This window comes from Hypanus sabinus, chromosome 6 (genome assembly GCF_030144855.1).
Source record: "Hypanus sabinus isolate sHypSab1 chromosome 6, sHypSab1.hap1, whole genome shotgun sequence".
Classification (NCBI taxonomy): domain Eukaryota; kingdom Metazoa; phylum Chordata; class Chondrichthyes; order Myliobatiformes; family Dasyatidae; genus Hypanus; species Hypanus sabinus.
Window position 1 is genome coordinate 30098485 of NC_082711.1, and position 22825 is coordinate 30121309.

The 22825-nt window shown below is 44.2% G+C and overlaps 1 non-coding gene across 1 annotated transcript; it reads right to left on the reverse strand.

The window, feature by feature from the left end:
- Nucleotides 1-248: 248 nt before the first annotated feature.
- On the reverse strand, nucleotides 249-352 carry LOC132396219 (U6 spliceosomal RNA). The gene has a single exon (XR_009512911.1). It is a non-coding gene; the product is annotated as a U6 spliceosomal RNA (small nuclear RNA).
- Between the last annotated feature and the right edge of the window lie 22473 nt (nucleotides 353-22825).

A 22825-nucleotide genomic window follows, 5' to 3' on the forward strand; every position in this document is an offset into this window, starting at 1 on the left:
ATCAACTCAGTAGGTACTGTGCCAGGCAGACTGCAAGTTCCATCATGCTTCCAGCACCAACATGGCATGCCCACAACTCATTAACCACAGCCCGCATGTCTTTTTGGAATATGGCAGGAAACCAGAACACCTGAGTGAAGGTCACAGTGAGAGCAGACAAGCTCCTCACAGTGGCAGGAACTGAATTCCAATCTTGCAGCTGGCACTCCAATAGTCTTGCACTAACCACTACACTATGATGCTGCTCCAGAAACATGGAGTGCTTCACAAATTTGCATGTCACCCTTGTACAGGGGCCATGCTAATCTTCTCTGTATCATTCCAATTTTAGTATCCTATATACGTTGCCAAAGTGAGTTATTAATAGTTGATGCGGACCCTGTGGACTAACAGTCTGGATTTCTTGCCATGTGTCTTTGTGACTGTTGACTTGAGAGAGGGTACTTGCTGATCACATTGCATTTAAAACTGAGAGAAGAGCAACTCCAAAGTTCAAAATAAGTGAAGAAGTCCTCACTGAAGTAATTATTTTCAATTAATCAGTCCTTCTGTTGCTTCATCAGTGATGATGCGTTCAACAGTTTGATTAAGACGGTTAGATTTGCTTCCTGATATTCTCCGATCCCACTCACTCAATTATCTCCATGGCAATGAACAGTGCCAATCTATGAGGCTTTAACAATCCCCTGCTATGCTCGTCCATCTGTTGCTTTTCCAGAGTACCTTGGGAAGGGGAAGGCTTGTGAACTTGATTAGACAAGTAGCAGTCATTTCCATGTGTGACCTCTAACTTTTTGATCACTGTTAATGCAAAAGGGATGGTGGACAATGTAGGGAATCCTGCTGTGACAGAAAAGTGTGTGAACAGACCACACTTAAAGTACACAAAATAATACTGTTCTTTGTATTAAAGGAGGAGTATAGTTGCATTCAATCTTCCCATTATAGGGTATTGTATTGTTTTTGTGGATTGCCCTGCAATGAAGAGCTTATGCAGGAACATGAATGGGAGATCATGGCAAATGTGAGCAGGTTATCATTGGGAGTGTGAGCATAACATCCTGGATGTGTTGACACAGAGGAAATCAAAATGTTGAAGCAGCATCCAGATGAGCACTTGAATCATCAAGTCACAGTGGGCTACAGATTGTACGATAACTGAGATAGGCTCTTACTGCCAAGTGCAGGCACAGTGAGCTGTGGGCCCTGTTTCTGTTGTATCACTCTATGATGTTATGATAAAAACTGGGTGCATTGCTAAGTCACTTGGCTATCTTAGATTGCTGCTGGAGTGTAGACGAGTTGTAGAATCTGAGGTGGAAATGTAGCGGAACAAAATCAGTTAGGTTGGGATTGTTGCAAATTGGGTATTTGATGGTCAGTGTGGACTTGGTGGGCTGAATGGCCTACTTCCATGATGTATCTCTCCGTGACTCAGAAAATCTGAAATGTGGATGAGCATGAAGATTTTTTTGTACAAGGCTTTCTTTGTGAGTGGACTGCAGCAAGTTGCTATGATATCTTCAGCACCACTTCCCAATAGTGGTGACGCTGCTACATTGTAAAGCAAGGGCAGAAGACACAAGAGTACCACCACATCCAAGATCCCCTCCGACCTACATTCCCATGTTGTTTTAGCATTAATTTATAATCAAGGCTAAAAGGTATCAAAATCATATGGTTAGTTATGGAGCTGGAATCAAACAGCACAGAACCAGACCTTTCAACCCATCTGGTCCATGCTGAGCATGATTCCAACCAAAGCTAGACCCATTTGCCCACATCCCTCTCTAAAGCTATCCAACCCATGTACCTGTCCAAGTACCTTTTAAATGTTGTTAATCTGCCTCAACCAGTTCCTCTGACAGCTCCACAGACTGACCACCCTCTGGGTGAAAATGTTGCCCCTCGGGTTCCAATTAAGCATCTTCCACTCACCTATGCCCTTTAGTTCTTCCTTCCACATCCCTGGAAAAAAAAGTACTGTGCATTGACCTGATCTAACTTCTCAGGATTTTATACGTGTCTGTGAGATCACACCCTCATTCTGCCCACAGTCTGAGAGTACCTTCACCCCAATGATTTGCACAGTTCAAGATGCTGGCTCATCACCAACACCTCAAGGACAACTAGCAATGTGCAAGAAACATAAGTACCATCAAGATTATTTTCTTTACCTCAGAACAGAGTAACAACGATTCCGGCTCGTGACCTGTAACTGAGATGTAATTCAGAACCAAAATCTCCCAATGGTGCATTGTTTGGTAACCTGACCATTTCAATTAATAGTAGCAGTTGGAAAATTAATTGAGTAATTAAAGGTCAATCCTGTTATTTTAATTAATGGTTATTAAGTTATACCATGGAAACAATTCCAAACCATGTTTTCATTGATGGCTCAATGCAAAGCCTCTGCTGTGGAAACATTTCAAGCACGGCTGTATAATATATTGGGTCATTTCTCAAAAGGGAGATCTTTGGATCTACTTATTTGCTTAGATTTATTTGCTTCAGTCAATCATTCCTACACTGTCCCACTTTAAAGAATACCACTGAATTTCAAGGAGACTTCCAGCCTCCCAGGTCACATCTGCACCAGGTCCCATTTTCAATAAAAACACCCCTCATATTTTCAGAAAGGATACCGTTGATCTATCTCAGCAATATCAAGTGGCTTCAGGAACACCCCTTCGGAAGAGATTAAAATCAATCTGAAAGCAAAGGTGGCTGTGCCTTGTTTCACTCTGCAATAGAAATCAACTTTTTGCTTAGAAAACAAAGGAAATCTGCAGGGGGTAGAGTGCTTGTTTAATTTTCCAGGGGAAATAAAGTTCTATTGATTAATGATCAGCTAGTGTGGTAAAGCAAGTCAATAAGGCAATTAATGGGCTTTAGAGAAGCAAAAGGAAAATTTACAACCATTTGTTGTTGTTAATGTGAAGTAACCAAATGTGAACTCATTTTTTTTAATGCTCTGATGTTATAAATTGCAACTGATACATGGTTTTTTTATATACGTTCAAACTGGACACTGGAATGTGATGTTATAGAGTCAAAGAGCATGGATACAGGTTCTTCCTTGATGCTGGTCATTACTGACCAAGGTTCCCACTTAAAACTGTCCCATTCACTTGCATTTGGCCCACATCCCTGTAAACCAGGGTTCCTAACTTGGGGTCCATGAACCCCTTGCTTAATGCTAATGGTCCATGCCATATAAAAGGTTGGGGATACCTGCTCTAAACCTTACATTTCCAGGTGCTTGTTCAACTCTCTTTCAGTTGTAGTCAGCTGTGAATTAGAAACCTTTCACATCTCAGTAAAGCCAGTATCTACTGGCTTTCTACGTCAGCCAGTAGAGCACGAAAGGTTTAAAAAGGCAAGGAATCCTCAACAGTTTTTAATTTGGAGCAAGAAGGCTGCGAGCAAACTGCTGATTTTTCGGAGCGAAGGCAGTTTTATTTTAACTACTTGGGTTAAAGGGAGGCAAGACTGCGCAGGCGCGTGACGTCAGCCAGTAGAGTGCAAAAGGTTTAAAAAGAAGGCGGCCGTAGCCAGCAGGCAGCGGAGTGCGAGGTAGCAGAGTGGTAGGGCTTTGGCTCAACGGGCTTCGGCGGTAACAGGACAAAGCGAGGTAGGAAGTATGTGTGTGAGGCCAGTTTTCTGTGCTCGGTGTCAGATGTGGGGGGTCCTGGAGTCTCCCAGCCTCCCGGACGGCCATATCTGCACCCGGTGTGTCGAGCTGCAGCTCCTAAGGGACCGAGTTAGGGAACTGGAGATGCAGATCCATAACCTTCGTCTGGTCAGGGAGAGCGAGGTGGTGATAGAGAGGAGTTACAGGCAGGTGGTCACACTGGGGCCACGGGAGGCAGATAAGTGGGTCACAGTCTGGAGGGGAAGGGGAAGAGTCAGGTACTAGAGAGTACCCCTGTGGCTGTACCCCTTGACAATAAGTACTCCTGTTTGAGTACTGTTGGGGGAGACATCCCCCCCCCCCCCCGCCTACCTGGGGGAAGTGGCAGTGGCTGTGCCTCTGGCACAGAGTCTGGCCCTGTGGCTCAGAAGGGTAGGGAAGGGAAGAGGAAGGAAGTAGTGATGAGGACTCTAGTCAGTGGGACAGAGAGGCAATTCTGTGGACGTAGGAAAGAAAATCAGATGGTAGTTTGCCCTCCAGGTACCAGGGTCCGGGATGTTTTGGATCGCGTCCTGCGGTAGGAGGGAGAACAGCCAGAGGTCATGGTACATATTGGTACCAATGACATAGGTAGGAAAAGGGAAGAGGTTCTGAAAGCAGACTACAGGGAGTTAGGAAGGAAGTTGAGAAGCAGGCCCGCAAAGATAGTAATCTCGGGATTACTGCCTGTGCCACACGCCAGTGAGAACCGGAATAGGATGAGGTGGAGGATAAGTACGTGGCTGAGTGATTGGAGCAGGGGGCAGGGATTCAGATTTCTAGATCATTGGGACCTTTTTTGGGGAAGGTGTGACCTGTACAAAAAGGACGGGTTGCGCTTGAATCCCAGGGGGACCAATATCCTGGTGGAACGGTTTGCTAAGGATATTGGAGTTTAAACTAGAATTGCTGGGAGGGGTATGGGAACTGAACTGAAGAGACTGGGGAAGAGGAGGTTGGCTCACAAATAGAGAATGCTTGTAGACAGTGCGAGAGGGAGGATAGGCAGATGATGGAAAAGGGATGCACTCAGACCGAAGGCTTGAGATGTGTCTATTTTAATGCAAGGGGTGTTGTGAACAAAGTGGATGAGCTTAGAGCGTAGATCAGTACTTGGAGATATGATGTGGTGGCCATTACTGAGATTTGGAAGGCTCAGGGACAGGAATGATTACTCCAAGTGCCAGGCTTTAGATGTTTCAGAAAGGACAGGGAGGGAGGCAAAAGAGGTGGAGGCGTGGCACTGTTGATCAGAGATAGTGTCATGGCTGCAGAAAAGGTGGACGCCATGGAGGGATTGTCTACGGAGTCTCTGTGGGTGAAGGTTAGGAACAGGAAGGAGTCAATAACTTTACTGTGTGTGTTTTTTTATAGGCCACCCAATAGTTACAGGGATATTGAGATCAGATAGGGAAACAGATCCTGGAAAGGTGTAATAATGACAGAGCTCTCGTGATGGGAGATTTTAATTTCCCAGATATCGATTGGCATCTCCCTAGAGTGTGGGGTTCAGATGGGGTGGAGTTTGTTAGGTGTGTTCAGGAAGGTTTCTTGACACAGTATGTAGATAAGCCTACAAGAAGAAAGGCTGTACTTGATTTGGTATTGGGAAATGATCATAATTCTATCTCCTTTACAATAACATTGGAGAGAGATAGGAACGGACAAGTTAGAAAAGTTTTTAATTGGAGTGAGGTGTGTACAATGTACTGTGTATGTTAAGCAAAATGGCTTCTTTGTTAAGAGTAGGAATGCTTCTTTGTATGATAAGTGCTTTCTCTTGCAGTTGTTTAGCTTTAGACTTGCTGATATCGGGATTGTATTTATTTGTTGACCAATGAGTAATGTTATTTTGTCTTGTGGGTCTGGGAGCAGGGGCTTTGCGGTCTTTTGAGGGGAGGTGGGAAGGAGACACCGAGGAAGGTGGACGTGCGCTGCACTGCTCGGTCGACCACCGGGGGTGGTCCCAGGTGCGAGGACGTGGAGGTCGGAGGAAAGCGACGAGGGGTTGAATGGTTCGATGGTTAAGCTCCAACGATGTGCACTAAACTGACTGAACTTTGATAAGTTGGTGCCTTTTACTTTATTTTGTTTTCCTTCATATATATTGTATTGCATAGTACTCTTCTAGTTTTAGTAAAATCTTTAAAGTGTATTCCATAACGGTACCTGGTGTGAGTTTGATATGATGTGTGTACACGCAGCATAAACCTGATTCCCACAGCCCCTGCGTGTACGGGAGGTGGGGTTGGTGAGTGGCTGGATCTCCTTTTCCCATAGACATACACCAGCCTGTTGGGTAGGTGTTACAGGTGAATTATGAGGCTATCAGGCAGGAAATTGGAGGTTTAAATTGGAAACAGATGTTCGCAGGGAAAAGTACGGAAGAAATGTGGCAAATATTCAGGGAATATTTGTGTAGAGCTCTGTATAGATACTTTCCAATAGGACAGGGAAGTTATGGTAAGGTGCAGGAACTGTGGTGTACAAAGGCTGTAATAAATCTGGTCAAGAAGAAAAGCTTACAAAAGGTTCAGAGAGCTTGGTAATGTTAGAAATCTAGAAGATTATAAGGCTAGCAGGAAGGAGCTTAAGAAGGAAATTAGTAGAGCCAGAAGGGGCCATGAGAAGGCCTTGGTGGGCAGAATTAAGAAAAACCCCAAGGCATTCTACAGGTATGTGAAGTGCAAGAGGATAAGACGTGAAAGAATAGGACCTATCAAATGTGACATTGGGAAAGTGTGCATGAAACTGGAGGAAATAGCAGAGGTACTTAATGAATACTTCAGTATTCACTATGGAAAAGTACATAACAGATTTACTTAGTGATGAGGAGAGGAGAGTGATCATCGCCTTCCACCCTCGCGTGGTAGTCTGCCCTGATCAATTGGTGTGTGCAGAGAACCTCACGCCACAGCAAAGTGCAGGAGCAGAGACCCGTAATGCAAATGTGACTTTTATTAACATCTGCAATGCATGATGGAGAAATCAATATTAAAATGTTCAGAAATGAGGCTGGCAGATCATGTGTGTCTCATATTAATATCACAACGTGGATCAGGTCCAAAACATCGACTCTCCATTTCAAGTCAGATCAAGTCATGCCAAGTCGAGTTTATTGTCATATGTGCAAATAAGATGACGTACTGGTGCAAAGCATAACATAAATAATACATATGTTATGAAGCAGTGAAAAGAAGACTATTCAAAACAAGACACTAGTCAAAAGTACGGATCATTTGGGAGGCAGAGGCAGAGATAGATCGGAGTTATCAGGAGGTAGTCACACCAAAAAACCAAGAAGTAGGCAGATGGGTGACGGTCCAGAGAGGCAGGGGGAGCAGGCAGAGAGAGCAGAGCACCCCTGCGGCCATTCCCATTAACAATAAGTATACCGTACTGGATACTGTTGATGGGGATGACCTACCAGGAATGAGTTGTAGTGGTCCTGCCTCTGGCACAGAGGTTGAACCCTCAACTAGGAAGGGGAGGAGGGAAGAGAAGAGAGCGATAGTTTTAGGGGATTCTATAGTCAGGGGGGCAGATAGGAGATTTTGTGGGGCAGATCGGGAGTCTCGGATGGTATGTTGCCTCCCTGGTGCCATCTGGGACATCTCAGATCGGGTGCAGGCTATTCTTGAGAACGAGGGCATGAACCCAGATGTAGTGGTCCATGTAGGGACCAACGATGTAGGTAAGGTGAGTGAGGGGGTCCTGCTTAGAGAGTTCAGGGAGTTAGGAGTGAAGCTGAAAGGCAGGACCTCCAGGGTGACAATCTCAGGATTGCTACCTGTGCCACGTGCGAGTGAGGCAAAGAATAGAATGATTATGCACATTAATACGAGGCTGAGAGCATGGTGCAGGAAGGAAGGGTTCAGGTTTTTGGATAATTGGTATTTGTTCCAGGGACGTTGGGATCTGTTTCGAAGGGACGGTCTACATCTGAACTGGAGGGGTACTAACATTCTTGCAGGAATGTTTGCCAGTGCTGCTCGGGGGGGGTTTAAACTAGATGTGCAGAGGGCAGGGATCCAGATTACGAGAGAAGGTGATATGATGAAGGATAAGGGACAGGTGGGGAATACACGTTTCCCAAATATTAATTCTGTAAAGGAGAAAGGTGAGACAGAACATGTGTTGGAAAAGTTACATGTACAGAGGGTTGGTCACAAGGAGCATGGGGTTAAATGTGTAGAAGGTTTGGGTGATCTTGAGAAGGTCATCAAAATTCAAGGTGCAATTAGCCCGATGGAAGTTCAAGGAGCTGGGTTAGGTACAATAGACAGTGTTTTAAGCAAAGAGAGGAGGAATGGGCTAAGAATTCTATACTTGAATGCGTGTAGTGTCAGAAATAAGACAGATGAGCTTGAAGCTCAGATGAAAATGGGGAACTACGATACTGTTGGGATAGCGGAGACATGGCTGCAAGGGGATCAGGCCTGGGAATTGAGTGTACCAGGGTATACGTGCTATTGTAGAGACAGAAATATGGGAAGAGGGGGTGGGGTGGCCCTGTTGGTGAGGAATGAGATTCAGTCCTTAGCAAGGGGTGACTTAGGAACAGGGGAAGTAGAGTCAGTGTGGATTGAGCTGAGGAACAGTAAGGGTAAAAAGACCCTAATGGGTGTTGTGTACAGGCCCCCAAACAGTAGCGCGGATATTGGGTACAAGTTGATTAGGGAGTTAACATTGGCATGTGTTAAAGGTAATGCAGTCGTTATGGGAGATTTCAACATGCAGGTGAACTGGGAGAATCAGGTAGGTGCTGGACCCCAGGATAGGGAGTTTGTGGAGTGTCTAAGGGATGTATTTTTGGAACAGATTGTGCTTGAGCCAACCAGGAACGAGGCTATTTTGGACTTGGTGATGTGTAATGAACAGGAATTGATAAGTGATCTTGAAGTAAAGGAGCCATTAGGAAGTAGTGATCATAACATGATAAGTTTTTATCTACAATTTGAGAGGGATAAGGGCAGATCAGAGGTATCAGTGTTGCAATTAAATAAAGGAGACTACGGAGCCATGAGGGAAGAGCTGACCAAAGTTAAATGGGCGGATGCCCTGGCAGGAAAGACAGTGGATCAGCAGTGGCAGATATTCTTGGGGATAATACAAAAGATGCAAAAGCAGTTCATTCCAATGAGAAGGAAGGATTCAAAGAGGGGGAAGGGGCCACAGTGGTTGACAAAGGAAGTCAGAGATTGTATAGCATTAAAGAAAAAGAAGTATGACAGGGCTAAGATGAGTGGGAATACAGATGATTGGGAAAGTTTTAAGGAACAGCAGATCTTAACTAAAAAAGCAATACGGAGAGAAAAAATCAGGTATGAGCTCAGTCTAGCCAGGAATATAAAAGGGGATAGCAAAAGCCTTTTTTAGCTATGTGAAGAGAAAGAAGATAGTTAAGAACAATGTTGGCCCCTTGAAGAATGAATTGGGAGAAATTGTTATGGGAAACAGGGAAATGGCAACAGAATTTAATGCGTACTTTAGATCTGTCTTCACCAGGGAGGACACAAGCAATCTCCCAGATGTATGGATGGGCCAGGGTCATAAGATATCAGAGGAATTGAGACAGATTGACATTAGGAAAGAAACTGTGATGAGTAGACTGATAGGACTGAAGGCTAATAAATCCCTGGGTCCAGATGGTCTGCATCCGAGGGTTCTAAAAGAGGTGGCTCAGGAAATTGCGGATGCATTGGTAATCATTTTCCAATGTTCCTTAGTTTCAGGATCAGTTCCTGAAGATTGGAGAGTGGCTAATGTTATCCCACTTTTCAAGAAGGGAGGGAAGGAGAAATCGGAGAACTATTGTGCTGTTAGCCTAACGTCAGTCGTGGGGAAGATGCTTGAGTCCATTATTAAGGACAAAATAGTGGCATATCTTGATGGCATTAATAGGATTAGGCCGAGCCAGCATGGATTTACCAAGGGCAAATCATGCTTGACTAATCTGTTGGAGTTTTTTGAGGGTGTAACAAGGATGTTAGATGAGGGTAAGCCAGTGGATGTAGTGTACCTAGATTTTCAGAAGGCATTTGATAAGGTGCCACATAGGAGATTGGTGAGTAAAATCAGAGCTCATGGCATTGGGGGCAGGGTTTCAACATGGATAGAAAACTGGTTGGCAAATAGAAAGCAAAGGGTAGCAGTGAATGGGTGTTTCTCAGACTGGCTGGAGGTGACTAGTGGGGTACCACAGGGCTCTGTATTGGGACCACAGCTCTTTACGATTTATGTCAACGATTTAGATGAGGGCATTGAAAACTATATCAGCAAGTTTGCTGACGATACTAAACTGGGTGGCAGTGTGACATGCGAAGAGGACGTTAGGAGAATACAGGGATACTTGGATAGGCTGGGTGAGTGGGCAGATGTCATTCAATGTGAATAAATGTGAAGTTATCCACTTTGGAGCAGGAACAAGAGGGCAGAGTATTGTCTGAACGGTGTAGAGTTAGGTAAGGGAGAAATGCAAAGAGACCTAGGAGTCCTAGTTCATCAGTCAATGAAGGTGAATGAGCAAGTGCAACAGGCAGTGAAGAGGGCAAATGGAATGTTGGCCTTTATTACAAGGGGAATTGAGTACAAGAGCAAGGATGTCCTTTTGCATTTGTACAGGGCCCTGGTGAGACCACACCTGGAATATTGTGTACAGTTTTGGTCTCCAGGTTTAAGGAAGGACATTCTGGCAATTGAGGAAGTGCAGCGTAGATTCACTAGGTTGATTCCTGGGATGGCAGGGCTGTCTTACGCAGAGAGATTGGAGAGATTGGGCTTGTACACACTGGAATTGAGGAGATTGAGAGGGGATCTGATTGAAACGTTTAAGATAATTAAAGGATTTGATAGGATTGAGGCAGGAAATATGTTCCAGATGTTGGGAGAGTCCAGTACCAGAGGGCATGGATTGAGAGTAAGAGGTCAGTTATTTAAAACAGAGTTGAGGAAGAACTTCTTCTCCCAGAGAGTTGTGGAGGTGTGGAATGCACTGCCTCGGAAGACGGTGGAGGCCAATTCTCTGGATGCTTTCAAGAAGGAGCTAGATAGATATCTGATGGATAGGGGAATCAAGGGATATGGGGACAAGGCAGGGACTGGGTATTGATAGTGAATGATCAGCCATGATCTCAGAATGGCGGTGCAGACTCAAGGGTCCGAATGGTCTACTTCTGCACCTATTGTCTATTGTCTATAAACATGATCATAAACAAAACCATGGTAGCTCATTAGGTGGTCTATAATATTTCATTGCTGAGCTAGGATTAGAGTTATGCAAGCTGTCTCAGGAACTTGATAGATGAATGGATGTAGCTTTTCTTGAACCTGTTCGTATTGGACTGAAGGCTTCTGTACCTCCTGACTGATGATAATGAGGGTGAGTTCCTTAATGATCGATGCTGTCTTTGACCATTAGATATAGGAGCAGAATTAGGCCATTTAACCCATCGAGTCTCCTGTCTTCCCCTTGTAACCTTTGACACCCTTACTAATCAAGAAGCTGTCAACCACCAGTTTAAGTATACACAACAGCTTACCTTTACCTTAATAGCTTTCCATCTTGGACACTTCTCTCCCCTTTCTTGATCTCTCAGTCTCCGTCTCTGGAGACAGACTGTCCACTGACATCTTCAATAAACCCACCGACTCCCATAACTATCTTGATTATACCTCTTCCCACCCTGCCAAATGTAAAAATGCCATTCCCTATTCCCAGTTCCTCCGCCTCCGCCGCATCTGCTCCAAGGATGAGGCTTTCAGTTCCAGGACTTCTCAAATGTCCTCTTTCTTTAAGAATCGTGGTTTCCCTTCTACCGTCATCAATGATGCCCTCACTCGCATCTCCTCCATTTCCCGCACTTCGGCCCTCACCCCATCCTCCCGTCACCACAACAGGGACTGTGTTTCCCTTGTCCTCACCTACCACCCCACCAGCCTTCGGATCCACCATATTATCCTGCGCAACTTCCATCTCCTTCAACAGGACCTGACCACTAAGCACATCATTCCCTCTCTACCCCTCTCTGCTTTTCACAGGGATCGTTCCCTCCACGACTGCCTGGTCCACATGTCCCTCCCCACAGATCTCCCACCTGGTACTTATCCCTGCAAGCGTAAGTGCAACGCCTGTACCTACACCTCCTCTCTTACCACCATTCAGGGCACCAACAGTCCTCCCAGGTGAGGCAACACTTCACCTGCGAGTCTGCTGGAGTCGTCTATTGCATCCGGTGCTCCCAGTGGGGCCTACTCTACATCGGCAAGACCCGAAGCAGATTGGGGGACCGTTTTGTCGAGCACCTCTGCTCCATCCGCCACAACAGACAGGATCTCGCGGTTGCCACCCACTTCAATTCTGCTTCACATTCCCATTCGGATATGTCCATACATGGCCTCCTCTGCTGCCATGATGAGGCCAAACTCAGGTTGGAGGAGCAACACCTCATGTCTGGGTAGTCTCCAGCCCTTTGGTATGAACATCGAATTCTCAGCTTCTGGTAATTCCCTCCCTCTCCCTTCCCTCATCCCACTTTCACTCTGCTTCCTCTTCTAGCTGCCTATCACCTTTCTCATGATTCTGTCTTCCCATAATTCTGTCTTCTTCTACTTCCCATAGGGAGTGTTTCCTGTAGATGCTGTCAGTAGTGGAGATGGCTGTGCCCTAGGTGGACCAGGCTGTGTCCACTTCTCTCTGCAGCCTTTTGAAGTCTTGTGCCAAACATGGTCATGATGCAACCAGTCAGAACATTTTCAATTGTGCACCTGTAGGAGCTTGTCAGAGAATATGATGACATGCTAAATCTTCTTAAACCTTTGATCTTCAGGATTACGTCTCCCTTCTGGGAGTACAGCTCAGCTGAAAGGTTAACGCCCAGGATTTTAAAGCTGCTGACAGTCTCCACTTCTGCCCCACCTATGAGAACTGACATGTGACCTCTCACCTCTCACCTCTCTTCACAGATGCTGCCTGACCACTGAGTTCCTCTAGAAGCTTGTTTTTGGCTCCAGGTTCGAGCACATGCCTCACTGCAGATTATTAATTGACTCTTTATTGTTGACATCAATGTGGTGTTTTCGTGCTTCACCATGACTGTTCAACGGAGGTCATAAGAGATAATAAATTTTGCTTTGAAGAAGTAAGATAGAATGTGCATACTAAACGGTGTAATTTTAAAAGGGATGCATGCACAGAAACTTAGATATGTGCACTAACCTGTGAAGCTGGTGAAATAGCTTTATAAAGCAGAAGGTGATGAATTTCCTGCAGGGTAGATCATTAGAGGTACTTAAAGAGTAGGCATTGAACTTATTGAAAGGTTCGGGAGTTTGGTGGGTGGTGCAGAAGAGGGATGAGATCTGGACAGATTCATCATGAACATTTTGGACTCTGGGGCAGGCTTGGGGGTCTGAGGAGATTACTTCCTTGTGCTGTCACAGCCTAGTCAACCAAAGGGATTCAGGACTCTCTAAATGCAGTGAAATACTACATCCAATTCCTGGCACTTTACAATCATTGTCAAAGTAATTTGTGTCAGTACTGTTGAAAGGAATAGGTGCTGTGTAAGCTGCTGAAAAATGTCAGCATTTTATGAGTTTACTTCCAGTTTCCAAATTTTGCAGCATTTTCATTTCATTTCGGTTCTGAACATCAACCTAAACCATTAACTCTACAGATACCATCTAGCCTACTAGCCCAACGATGTTCTGATCCATTCCGAAGTAAAACACTGGTAACAGCATAAAGTGAGCAATGTAGAAATTTTACAGTGTAGAATTTTAGAATTAGAATTTTATTTCTTACATTTATCTCACAACATGAGGGAGTAAAAATCTTTAAGTTGCAAGTCCATCGCAATGTACAAGCAAACAGGAAGGGGGAATGTGGAAGGATATTGGAACTACTCACCCTCTCAACGACAGTCCTATTGGTGTCAATAGGGGCTAGCCTGTTTCCATTCCTCCTGTAATCCACAACCAACTCCTTCATTTTCTCACCACTGAGGGAGAGATTGTTTTCTTGGCACCCCTGTGTCAGGGCTTTGACTGTCTCATCATTGTTGGAAATAAGGCCTATCAATGTGGTGTCATCTGCAAATTTGCTCAGCAGATTGGAGCCGTGCAGTTGTGGGTGCATAGGGAGTCTCGGGACACAGCCCAGTGCCGAAGGTCAGAGGGGTGGAGGTGAGGGAGTCCATCCTGCCTTGCAATCGGACAGGAAGTCCAGGATCCAGCAGAGTGCAGGGTGAAGCCTTTGAGCTTCCTGTCGAGCCTGAGGGGAAGTATGGTGTTGAAATCTGATCTGTAGATAAGCTAAACTGAAAATAAACGCAAGATTCTGCAGATGCTGGAAATCTAGAGCAATACTAGCAAAATGCTGGAGAAACTCAGCAAGGCGGACAGCATCTAATAAGAGAAATGTTTTGGCCCAGAACCCTTCATCAGGACTGGGAAGGCAGAGGGTAGAAGCCACTCTAAGAAGGTAGGGAGGAAAAATTATTGAACGCTAGAGAAATCGATGTTCATGCCACCAGGCTGAAGACTACTCTGACAGAAGATCAGTCCTCCAACCGAGTTCATCCTTACCGTGATAGGGGATTCCATGAACAGACATGTCAGAATAGGAATGGGAAGTCAAAATGAAACAACTCGTATTCTCCCTGTGTAGCCACGAACCTGATGGCATGTGCATCGATTTCTCTAACTTCCAGCAAATTTCTCTCCCCATCCACCCTACCTACTCCTTCTATTCCCCCCCACACTTTCTTATTCTGCCTCCTGCCCCCTTCCTTTCCAGTCCTGATGAAGGGTGTCTGCCCAAAAAGTCAACTGTTTATTCCCCTCCAGAGATGCTGCTGCCTGACTTGGCTTGAATTTTGTGTGTGTGGAAGATAATGTGCACAGAGCTTCTCTTGAATAAAGTCATCAACTTCCATTGAGGTGTGAAGGGACAAATAGAGTGGTTACAGCAAGCCAAACAGAATCTACTTACCTGCTATATTTCAGGAAGAGCTCAATCAAATCTGGAATCATTAACACAGCCGTCAGCATCCACTATCAGTCAGAAGTGCCTATTTGCACATCTTTGGTCTAAATGGTTACCAAGTAGAATCTTCGATCACAAAATATTGGAGTTAAAAAATAACTCCAGCCCACTATAGTTCAGGGATATGTGCCCTTGGTTATTACCAATCAGGTGGACAAAATGACAAAATGTCGGTCAGCTGAGTGTGGAAAGGGTTATGTTCATGTTTCCCAGGCATTGAAAATGTATAATCATGACCAGTTTAAGAGCATGAAGGTTGATTAGTGCATACATCTTAGCCATTACTCGATCTGTCAGTGTATTTGTTTTATTTATAGAGCATTTATTTATTTATTAACAACTGAAATTAGAAAACATGACCATTACTAATGGCAAACACAGTGTAATGCAAAAACCCACAGAAACAATAGTGTGGTCTTGTGTGGCTTCAGTCCAGAGGAGACACCCTATCAGGCATATGAGGATAAAATGTCATCAGTACTCAGGCAAGCACAGTGATCCCATCAGGAAGACAGGTCGTTGGTCTGAACCTAAACTGTAACTCTATTTTTCTCTCCCTAGATGCCATCTGATCTCCCGAATGTTTCCAGCAGCTCCTGTTTTATGCTACTTTTCTCACATCTGCTATTTTTGCTCTGGAAGAAGATTCCATTTTTTTTTTGCATTTGCTCAAGTGATTTTACTGTACAGTGAAAAATACGTGGTGCTGTGTAAAGACCAGACTCTAGATGTACTTTGGTCTCAGCGTGAAATGTTGACTGAATTTTTCTCGCAACAGATGTGGCCTGACCTTTTGATTTCCTCCAGCATTTTCTGAGTGAATTGCTCCAACACTCTGTGTTAGTTTTTTTTTTGCTGAGTTTGACTACCACTCACTAAATTTATAAAATGTTTTTCAACCTGAAACAAGGCATTCAAATTCAGCAGAAAAAGTGACATGCAATTTCATATTGCAGACATACTGGATTTTATACATACAAGTTATGCAATGAATATCAGATAACAAATGAGCATAAAGGTTAGATTTGAAACAATGCCCAAGGGCCTCTCTGTATCGTACGTCTCTGTGATTCAAATATTTTTCAGCTGAATTATATTCTGTGCTGTACTGCAAACTAAACCCTAGTAGCTGAATTCTCTTTTTCCTCTGGAAATATTGTCAATCCGATGAAGCACCATTTGGAATCAAGTTACAATAATGGGCCCTGTAAGCTTATGAGGATTTTCACAATTGCCAGTTCTAGAGAAATTCACCGTGTGGCCTTTAATGATCATTAGTGAGTTACATCTAGCTGAGTTTGTTGTTGTCATATGCACAAGCATAGTGGGGCACAGGTACCTTGAAATACTTATTTGCAGCTGCAACACAGGCACGTAGGTACAGATAACAACACAGAACATAGAGTTAGAGAGTCACAGAGCAGAAATAGGACTTCCAGCCCATCTAGTCTGTGGTGAACTGTAATTCTGTCTGGTCCCATCAACTTGCATCTGGAACGTAGCCTCCCATCCACATATTGAAAATATTGCATCAAGCCTGCTTTGATCACTTCTGCTGGCAGCTCATTCCACACTTGCACCACTCTCTGAGTGAAGAATTACCCCTTTGGGCTCCCCTTAAATAGTTCACCTTTCACCCTTAACTTACGACCTCTGATTCAAGTCTCACCCTACCTCAGAGAAAAAAGCCTGCTTGTATTTACCCTATCTATGCCCTCATAATTATGTATACCTCTATAAGTCTCTTCTCAATTTTCTATGTTCCAGGGAATAAGGTCCCAACCTATTCAGCTTTTCCCTATGTTATACATAAATCATACAAGACAGTGAAGAAAACATGACAAGAGATTAATGAGAAGACACAATTAAAATCAAGTCCATGGTAGTGAAGAGATGGTTTGTAGAGTTCCATCAATTAATCTTTTAAATCCTGGGCCATTACAAAGAAGGCATGCCAGCGGCTATATCTCATTAGGAGGTTAGGGAGATCTGGTATGTCACCAAAGACTCCATCAAATTTCGACAGATGTACAGAAGAGACCACTCTAACTGGTTGCATCACAACCTGTATGGAAGTGTAAGTGCAGAGGCATTGTAACTCCAGCCAGCTCCATTATGGGCAGTAGCACTGAGGACATCTTTGAACATTTGATCTTCAATAGGCTATTTATCAAAAAGGTGGAATCCATCATTAAGGACCCTCACCATCCAGGGCATGCCCTTTTCTCACTGCCATCTCAAGGAAGAGGTACAGGAGCCTGAAGACACACACTCCACAGTTTAGGAACAGCTTCTTCCCCTCCGCAATCACATTTATGAGTGGACCATAAAATCCATGAACACTACCTCACTTTTTGCACTACTTATTTATATTTTATATATTGCTGATTGCAATTTATAGTAATTTTTAAATGTATTATTCTATACATTTAAACCTGCAAAGCAACAAATTTCATGGCTTGTGTCAGTGCTAATAAACCTGATTCTGATTCTATCTTAATTAACTATTTTTTTTTACTGACAAGCAGTCCAGAGTAGGCTCTTCTGGCCTCTCGAACAGCACTGCCCAGCAATCTCCCAGTTTAATCCTAACACGGGACAACTAACAATGACCAATTAACTTACCAACAGGTAGGTCTTCAGAGTGTGCGAGGAAACCGGAGCATGTGGAGGAAACTCACATGGTCCTTAAAGGCAGTGGCGGGAATTGAACGTGGGCTGCTGGTGCTGTAAAGCATTGTGCTGACCACTACACTACTGTGTCATCCCAATTTGGCTCATTCAAAAAAAGTGCTGAAGCTGTGGTGCAAATAAAATCAACAAAACTGAGATTGTTCGATCTCTGTTGGGCAAGGGCTTTGTCCTGGTAGATGTGAGATGGAGACCCGAAATTTCCTCATTGAATGACAGACTCGGGAAATTGAGTTAAGTATCCATGTTACTTTGTTTCAAAGGATCAGATAAAAATGAATGGGGTTCTGTCGAAGACTCTGACCTAGACTTCAGTCCTTTGCAGCGGTTGGACCCACTCCCAGTGGCTCACGACCAGCTGTTTTTCAATATCCCAAGGATGCGGCCTAGAAGATGAGCTGACCTTCAGGTTTCTGAGGCTTTTCGGCCCATGTGTTTGAGCCGATTCTATGCCAGGGCTGCCAACTGAAGCATGACGGGAAAAAATGGAGCATCAGGAATAGCGGATCAGCTATCGGGGGCTCTTTACTTGCCGAATTGCGCACTCTCTCTCTTTCTCTCATTAGCGAGGGAGAGTCTGTTGCTGATTCTCGAGTCGGAGAAGTCAGAAAAAAAAGTGACACGGCAGACTTTAACACTGCAATCAGCGAGTTGTTTGGCTTTGTTGGTCTCCCCTCTCACATCTCCGCCCCTTTATCAGGGAGAGAGAGAGAGAGAGAGATCGTGGTATATCGAGTTGTTGGGTGAACAATTAGTTCTTATTGTACTGCAGGTCATGGTCTTTCTTGAGGGCTTTGCTTGGTGGATGGAGAGTGCTGATGCTTTTGTTTTGCTGAAGTAAGTGGGAGAAGGGGGCTGGTAGTTGCTTTCCTACAGCTTCTGCGTGGGAAGGGGCAGTAGAGGGGTTTTGGGATTCTAACATTTTTACTGTCACTCGTTCTTTGGGGTACTCTTCTGTTTTCATGGGTGTCTGTGAAGAACAAGAATGTCAGGTTGTATATTGTATATATTCTCCTATATTAAATGGAACTATTGAACCATTTTCAACCATGGAAAATCAAACAAAATGCAGATACTGGAAGTCTGCAAAAAAGAATATAAAATGAAGGAAAACATCATCAGGACATCTGTGAAGAGAAGAACAATCAATATTTATGGTCTACCTTGGTTTGTCAGTTCTAATGAATGGTAGCAGACACGAAACACCTCACTTTACGCAGATGCTGCCCGAGATAAGAGTGGTTATGACCTAGAGACAAACATGTTTAAAATCAACAGGTATATCCACGTAATGTTTACCTTCTGACAGTACCATTAACCGTAACATCCTGTAACTGTAAAACTAGATCGCCCTTCAACAAAGTTAAATAAAGGCACTCAATAATGTCCAACAAAGTTATTTTTAAGTCAACTATTTTAAAAGTAAATCCCTCCCAGCTAACTGTATTCTGCTCAGCGCTGTCAACAATAATCCAAACCATTGTAGAAATGCTTAATGCATGAAAAAACTCTCTGTATCTAATTTGGGTAGATTCTTCTTCTTGTGTATGGCTTGGAATTAATTGTCTGGGCCGTGTGTTAGTCAGTGGCTTCAGGTGAAGCTACAGCAAAAGGATCTTGGGGGAGGAGTCACTGGAAATTCAAAAGATTGCAGATGCTTGAATGTGAAGCGATAAACAAAATGCTGGAGAAACTTGGCAGCTCAGGCAACTCATATGGAAGGAACTAGTCAATTGACTTTTGGGTCAGGATGCTTGATTATGAAGGATCTTGAGCTGCAGCATCGATTTTCCATTTCCCTTCACAGGTCTTGCACGCGCCACTGAGCTCCCCCAGTATTTTGTTTTTGGAAGGATACAAATTCAGGATATGAATCATTTTCAGCTTAACTTGCAGACTTCCATAACTGATTCTCAAAGATGGACCACGTTTCCTTAATATGATTAGCATCCAGACTTCCACAGCTGGTCTAGTGCCCAGCGGGTGGATTATGGAAACAAATTTTTTAATCTTCTTGCATCGTGAGGGGAAAGTAGTTTATTATCTTTTGCCAGTTTGGCTTTTATTATTTCTCTGTCCCTTCAAAAGGCATGGTTAACCCATAAGATGTAGGAGCATAATTAGGCCATTCAGCCCATCAAGCTCTGCTATTTGATCATTGCTGATTTTTTATCACTCTCAGCTCCATTCTCTTGCCCTCTCCCCATAACCTTGGTTACCTTTAGTAAATCAAGTACCTGTCAACCTCTGCTTTGGACTTATTTCCACTTGGAATAATTTACTTATTATTATTTAATTATTTATGGCTTTATATTGCTATATTTCTACACTATTTTTGGTTGGTGCGACTGTGACAAAACGCAGTTTCCCTCAGGATCAATAACGTATGTCTGTCCGTCTGTTTAAATATACTCTGTGACTTGGCCTCCACAGCTGCCTGTGGCAACGAATTCCACAGATTCACCAACCTCTGGCTAAAGAAATTCTTCCTGAACCCTCTGGAACACAGTTCCATGAAAGGAACCATAGAGGCCTAAGAGACTGCAGATGCTGGAATCTGAAGCAACAGATAATCTGCTGGAAGAACTCAGTGGGTCAGGCAGCTTCTGTGGGTGGAAAGGAATTATCAACGTCTATCCTTCTCAGAATCAAAATCGAGTTTAGTATCACCGGCACATGTTGTGAAGTTTGTTGTTTTGTATAATAATAAAAATTATAATCTACCAGTAGTGCAAAAAGAGAGGGGAAAAGTACTGAGGAAGTGTTCATGAATTCATTTTCCATTCAGAAATCTGATGGCGGGGGGAAGAAGCTGTTCCTGAAATATTGAATGTGAGTCTCCACACTCCTGTATCTCCCCCTTGATGGTAGCAATGAGAAGAGGGCATGTCCCGTTTGGTGGGGTTCCTTGATAATAGATGATGACTTCTTGAGGCAATGCCTTTTGAAGGCATCCTGGATGCTGGGGAGGCTGCTGCCCATGATGGAGCTCACTGAGTTTATAACTTTCTGCAGCTTTTTCCAATCCTCTGCAGTGGCCCCTCCATCCCAGATGGTGATGCAGCCAGTCAGAATGCTGTCCACAGTACATCTGTAGAAATTTGCGAATCTTTTTGATGTCATGCCAAATCTCCTCAAACTCCTAATGAAATGCAGCCGTTGTCGTGCTTTCTTTGTAACTCCATTGGTATGTTGGGTCCAGAATTGATCCTTGCAGATGTTGACACCCAGGAACTTGAAACTGCTCACCCTTTCCACTTCTGATCCCTCAACGAGGACTGGTGTGTGTTCCCTCGATGTTTTTCTGGACATTGTCTTTAACCCTGCCTTACCAAACCTTCTGTACTATCACCTTCTAGCCTTTATCACAGCTCCCTCAGTCTGCACCAGACTGGCTATCATTCCTCTTCCCTCTTAGTCCTGATGATGCATCTGAACTAAAAATATCAACTTACCCCTTCTGCCTCCACAGAAGCTGCTTGACCCACAGAATTCCTCCAGTATAAAGATCCCAATATCTGTAGTCTCTTTTGCCTCATAGGACATAGAATATAGAAATCTACAGGACATTACAGGCCCTTGTAATCTTCTCTAATCTACCCCACCATGTAGCCCTATATTTTTCTAAACTCCATGTACCTATCTAAGAGTCTTTTAAACAACCCTATTGTATCCACCTCTACTACCATCGCTGGCAATGCATTCCACATAGCCACCTCTCTCTCTGTGGAAAATCAACCTTCACAGTAAGCATTCACCCCTTTCCCCATCTGTGCATGTCAAGTTGGATTTCTCTTGCTTCTTTGAACACGTGCAGCTTCCCCACTTGAAAGAGACTGAATGCGTCTACCCGAAGGTTTCTGAACTGGATTCCACTCAATGACCAAACAACTTTTCCTTTCTCATCCTTTTATTTCTCGCAAGTGCGGCCGTTTGACAGTTCCATTAGTCATTAGGTGAGAAAACTGGCTGCCTCTCCGGACTTTGTAGGCGGACTCCGACCTGCACAGTCCCCCCCGCCCAATAGACAGTTACGTGTTCAAACCGGGTGGCACTCCTGAAGGTTCCCGAGCTCGTCTTAAACCTTGCGCCATTTCCCCAAATCGCCTGTGCGCAATGATCCCCGTGACTTAGCTAACGCTAACCCAAAAGCAGTGACAGCAGAGCTCTTTTTCCATGAAACAGTCTCTCAAGTTATTTAAAGTTGAGCATCTTACCGCAGATTCCAACGCTGCTCCTGGACTGCCACTGTGACGCTGCGAGGTCCCCCCAATGTTCCGGACAGAAGCAGCACTCAGGCAGTGGGTTCCATCCGGTCTATCAGTGGATTCTTGCTATTACTTTTAAATTTTATTTTCTTTTGCCTCTAGGTCCCAGTACTTTCTAGAAACTCTAGTTTGACTTGACAGTGCACCATAACAACAGCACTTACCATTTACAAAATGAACTACAGTAGCTCATCTGGGCTACTCTGTGAGTAAACTCATGGCCTCTGGCACAGGTACAACTTCCACTTCAAGTCACAAATGATCCTGATTTTGAAAATATCACCGTCCTTTTATTGCTAGTAGGTCTAAGTCAAAGGACATTCTATTCAGATTCAGTTTTGTGGAAACATAGTGAAATGTGCCTCTTATGTTTAAAAACCAACATTTCTGGGAGCAGCCAGCAAGTGCCGACACACATTCCAGTGCTAACATAGCATGCCCACAATACTCAGTCGAATATAAACACAAGAAATTCTGCAGATGCGAGAAATCCAAAGCAACACACACAAAAATGCTGGAGGAACTCAGCAGGTCAGGCAGCATCAATGGAAATAAATAAACAGTTGACCCAGAGGATAGGACCCTTCTTCAGAACACAGTTGCTCAGAAGAACAACACAGAACACAACAATCAGAGAAACAAGTCCCTTTCCTCCCTTCCACCCTCCCAAATACACACAGACAGCCCTCGAACTCCAGGGCAGGCCTCCAGTCTCACACTTCAGCCATTCTGCACTTCCAATCAACCTTCGGTCTTTGATTTTCGGTATCAACCTCCAGACTGACCAACGGCTGGGCCCCAAACTCCAGGCTGACCAGCCCCCATGCCTCCTGTTTGCACAGGTGTTTGATCCCACTGTCTAACATCCACGGATATCCTTCGGCACCTATCCACATCACTGGCCACTCACTCCATTGTTGCCAAGGAGGAGTGCAGCAGGGCACTAGTACCTTCTGAAGGGCATAAGACATAGGATCATAAAATATAGCAGAGTTATGCCATTCAGCCCATCAAGTCTTCTCCGCCATTCCATCATGACTGATTTATTTCCCCCTTCAACCCCATTCTTCAGCTTTTTCCCTGCAACCTTCCATGTTCTCTGATTTAAATAGACCCAGTGACATAGCCTCCACATCCATTTGAGGC